Source organism: Suncus etruscus, chromosome 8 (assembly GCF_024139225.1).
Source record: "Suncus etruscus isolate mSunEtr1 chromosome 8, mSunEtr1.pri.cur, whole genome shotgun sequence".
Classification (NCBI taxonomy): Eukaryota; Metazoa; Chordata; class Mammalia; order Eulipotyphla; family Soricidae; genus Suncus; species Suncus etruscus.
In genome coordinates this window covers 95,321,180-95,326,068 of record NC_064855.1, presented here as the reverse complement: position 1 = coordinate 95,326,068, position 4,889 = coordinate 95,321,180, and the positions used below count along the sequence as shown (strand labels likewise).

The window sequence follows — 4,889 nt, the reverse complement described above, 5'->3', positions numbered from 1 at the left end:
CTCTTCAAAAAAAGGGAAAGGGACTGGAGAGATAATTAAGAGATAGGCACACAGTCTCTTGTCCAACATGCAGCATCCTGCTGATCCCCACTACCACAAAGTCCCATGAAACACTGTCAGGAGTGAGTGACCATTGAGCACAGAGCCAGGAGTAGCATCTGAGCCCTTCAAGCTCTATCCAAAAATCCAACCCTCTCCCCCAAAGATCATCCATGAGTTTCCCTTTTGCCATGGTCATAATATAGAGGCAAACACATGAAGTTCTGCTTCTGATTATAGATCAATTGCATTGTTTGAGCCCATTCTGTGACTGCTGGTACATAATCCAGTCCTTCTGTTTTCCTGTATGTCAAATAGGGGCAGGAATAGCATTTGCCTTCCTGGTCACTGTGAGGATGATAAATGTACAACACTTGAATCATCTACTGCACTGATAGCATCCAAGACATGTATACACTCAATTACATGGCACCACCCAGTAATCCATCAATAATCTATTCTGAGACTTAGAATGTGCTTGGGAAGGACATTCCTTTAAATTGAAAGTGCTTAGAAAGAAGTACATTTTGAGAAAATAAATTGTGAAAAGAGTCAACTGTTAAAATGATATAAAAATGTATGCAATGCACTGTCATTTTCCATTTTTAGAAATTTGGAAAGCAAATTTATCTTGAAATGAGCTTGGGAAAGATCTCTCTCTACTCTCTGGGATTATTATTATTATTTTAAGTCATTGTGGATTCCAACTTCCTTTTTATTCAGATAATTTAAAATAGAAAGCCATAAAAATCTAAGGAATAAGACCGAGTTTCTTTGTATTTCTGGATTTGAGCTATAAAGATGGAGAATAAATTCACTTGTTTCCTCCGGCTGAAAATAACCTAAATATGTAGAAAGACTTGGGTGGTCTTGGGAACACCCAGGCAGAACAGACTGAGGGGGCAATAATGTAAACTAAATAAGGAGAGTGTTTCTTTTGTACTGTGAGTGAGTGCCCTGCTGCCTGCATAGTTTCTCAGTTGCCTTATAATTTAAATTTTTTTGGCTGCTTTCCTTTCATCTGCTCTATCTCTTATCCCATGAAAATGAGACCCTTTACCTGTCCCGTTTAGGACTTGCATCCTGACATTTTTTTTAAAAAAGTTTTCATTAATTCAAAAATAAAGTGTGACAGAGTTGCAGAGAATGGTCCCCAAAGCAAATGGAAAAGACCCTCCTGGATTTCCTGTTTGCACTTACTGTAGCACCATCTATTCCAATGCCAGCACAAAGCAGGAAAAAATAGGAAACTGACATTTTTTTAAATGTAATAATCACTCCTGGAAATGCAATGTCATATTAAGGGGTGTCCGTGGTGTTAATTCAAGTGACATACACAGGACAACGAAGCTTTTTGAGGGGAAGGTTCCCTACAGATCCCAGGAAGGGTGTTCTGGCATCCTATTTGGAGAGAACTTAACTAACTACAGCACCCTGTGAGAAAAGAAAACAGGTGATGAAGAGCATACTACTCATAAAATGCTCCTGCCATCTCCCACATTGGGGAGGAGCTGAGACTATGCTTTAGAAGCATAGTAATTGGGATGCCCTGGAGCATGAGCACCTGATTATGATCAAAAACTGTGTTTAGGGGCCAGAGAGATAGCACAGTGGTAGAGCATTTGCCTTGCATGCAGCCGATTCAGGACAGACTTCAGTTTGAATCCCCAGCATCCTGTATGGTCCTCCTAAACCAACCAGGAGCGATATTTGAGCACAGAACCAAGAGAAACCCCTAAGCACCGCTGGGTGTGACCCCCCAAAAAAACAAAATAAAAGAACAACAAAAGACAGTGTTTAGGTTTTTTCTCATTGTAAATCTCAGTCTCTATTGCATCAAAGAAGGAAACAGAAGCACCTCTCCTCTCAGCAGTTATTGTATCTGATAATGATGACAATTTTATACAATGTAATTATATTTTTATTATAACCACTTCACTCTGGTCATAATTTTTTTTACCTGCAATATAATAAAATTCTATATTTACTTGGGGAAGGGAGAACACACCTGCCTGTGCTCAGGGCTTGTTCCTGATGCTGTGTTCAGAGATCACTCCTGGTAGAATAAGTTTAGGTGTAGTGACAGGCAAAATAATGAGAGACTTTACAGAGATTAGAATATTTCTCAACCCTCCAGCCACTCTATCCATCATAGGAACCTATTTATCTATTGAATCAAGCAGATTAAAGTCTGGTTAGTTTTCAGCCCTTTTGGATACTGCTTTAAATCAGAGATTACCCCTCCCACCCACACCAACACACACCTTTGAAATAGGGTTTAATTAAGTCTACTGACAAAATCTAATTTCTCACTCCATAATCTCATTCCAAACAATTTGTAACACATTCTTAGAAGACTTTAAGGAGATAGATTTTGTTCTAATTTTTTTATCTGTAAGCTTCACAAAGAAAAGTTTGTGTGTGTACGTGTGTAGCCTGTGTGTGTGTGTGTGTGTGTGTGTGTGTTTAGCAAGAACAACTTATTTGTTCTTTGCTCAAAACAGCTACAGTTTAAATGAGGAAGACAAACTACACTGCCCCAAGATACAACGCCCCAAGGGAATGGTTTAAATGTCAGAGGTGTGGGCCTAACTATTATTTATTTATTTATTTTTCAGGCTCTACTGTGGGAACTTTGGGCCTTGATGCCTCTGAGTCTCAGAATCACAATCTTCAGGAAGAGATTCCAGCCACGCCTCTCATCCTAATCCCTAACTTAGCTCAGGAAACCAATAAGCTACAAATGGACACGCCAGGATGTTTTCCTAACCCTGAGCAGGGATTCAGATGTCACAGTGTTACTCAACCTTGAGTCCCTGTGTCCCTTTTGGAAGGGGGTGAATTAGACATCTGACAAGGCATCAATAAATCTCCCAGCATTAGTTCATTCTTATTACAAACCAAATATGTTATTCGTTTATATATATACATACATACATATATAATATATTAAAATTTAATACTTGGGGCTGAATAGTAGAGTGGGTAGGGTGCTTGCCTTGCACTGGCCAATCTGGATTCAATTTATGCCATCCCATATGGTTCCCCAAGTCTGCCAGGAGTAAGCTTAAAGCCAGGAGTAAATCCTGAGAATAACTGGCTGTGGCCCCAAAATCTATAATACAATTGAGATTATGACAGAGATGTTGGTCCTCAGACATGACAGAAAGGAGCAGAGAAGGAGATTTTTTTAGAATAAAAGAAAGAAATAGACTTTAAGAAGCTATAACAATGGAAAAATACTTTGTTTTCAGGTAACATTTTCAATTTAAAAAAATTGTGATCTAATGTCTTCTGAAAATAAAACGCAAAAGCAGTCAAAAATCTTCCTTAATAAAGATTTTTCTAAATCATTAGTCTTTATGTTCTGAAATCCTAGGAAAGAAATAGTATCTATACTCCAATATTAGTTCTTTCAAAGAGATGACTTTTCTAAAATAATGAACCTCAGATATTTTTGTATTGACTCAATGTCTTAAAAATGTACTGAATGCTTGAGAGAATAGACAGTTGGCAGAGCTACACCTTTGCCTTAATGCAAATCATGTGTGATTTTAAAATAAACTTGAATTTAATTGTTTTTATTTATTTCTATCTTGTCCACATTTTGTTTTATGAGTCATTTACTTGTTTACAAAATTTTGAATCCTTTTCAAAAACTGCTTTAGAATGAAAAATATATGTTTATATATAACTAAAAATTTGAAACTTAAAACCTTAGAGTTATAATAATAATGTTCTTTGCAACTGGACAGTGTGGCTTTATATGCTAGTCACCTTTTATATTCTCAAGTCATATGAGTGGTTTATATAACCCTATATATCATCATGTCTAGTGTCATCCACGTACCAACTTTTCTATTCCATAGTAATATATATGTGTGCATTTATCTATATGTATGTATACATGGACACATATATCCAACTACTCCTAACTATAATCCAGATTTTATTTCAGAAAAGTCTCTTGTGTTTAGAAATTATAACTATAAAGATATTAATCAAAACTGATGAAAGTAGTTCTATTTAAATGGAATTGACCCAAAATTATTTTTTTCTTTTGCATTACTAGCCTATACATTTGATATCTATCTGCATAAAAACAAGAAATCTTACTTTGGCCAAGTTCTGATCTACCAAATAAATCAAAATTGCATACTTGGGATAAAAAGAGATGCTACAAATTGTAGAACTAAATGTTATGGAGAGATATGTTATAAATTCTGTAGAGAAAAATCACAAATTTTCTACATAGGAGTTATCAAGCAGTTTATCAATTGAGCAAAGTTTCAGTTAATAAATGTTTTAAGAACTGTTTTCTTTATTTATTTTATTCTTTTCTATACACATATTATTTTATTTGATATATCAGTATGTAGAGAGTCAACAGCTAATGTTAGCCATTTGCTTAAGATACAGATGCAACAAATTAAATATAGACTTCTACATTTTAATCAGTAAGAACCATACTGTAGATGTAGACAGAGAAGCAAGCATATAATTTATACCGAGTAGATGGTTCAGTCCCAAAAGAAATAGAAAATTTACAGAAGGGACTGGTTTATCTTTTATGGTGTGTGACAATTTCTAATAGAAGATCAAATGCTGTTGTGTCAAGAAAGAAAAGAAAAACATTCTAAGGTCATAATACCAACAGCTTTTCATTTTCTCTTGATGGAGAAAGAAAAGCCTGAAGTGACTTCTCCCAGTTAATATGGATAATGAACCCTTCCTGGAATGTCTGAGGGCACTATAGGACAACATGGTAAGGAAATGTGGATGGAACTGACATTCCACCAAAAGTGCTAAAAATATCTCCCTGCTAGGAATTCCTTTTTTAATTAAACAGC

General features: G+C 35.7%; 1 non-coding gene across 1 annotated transcript; it reads right to left on the bottom strand.

The window, feature by feature from the left end:
- Positions 1 to 1,163: 1,163 nt before the first annotated feature.
- On the bottom strand, positions 1,164 to 1,296 carry LOC126016484 (small nucleolar RNA SNORA55). Its single transcript, XR_007498281.1, has one exon. It is a non-coding gene; the product is annotated as a small nucleolar RNA SNORA55 (small nucleolar RNA).
- Between the last annotated feature and the right edge of the window lie 3,593 nt (positions 1,297 to 4,889).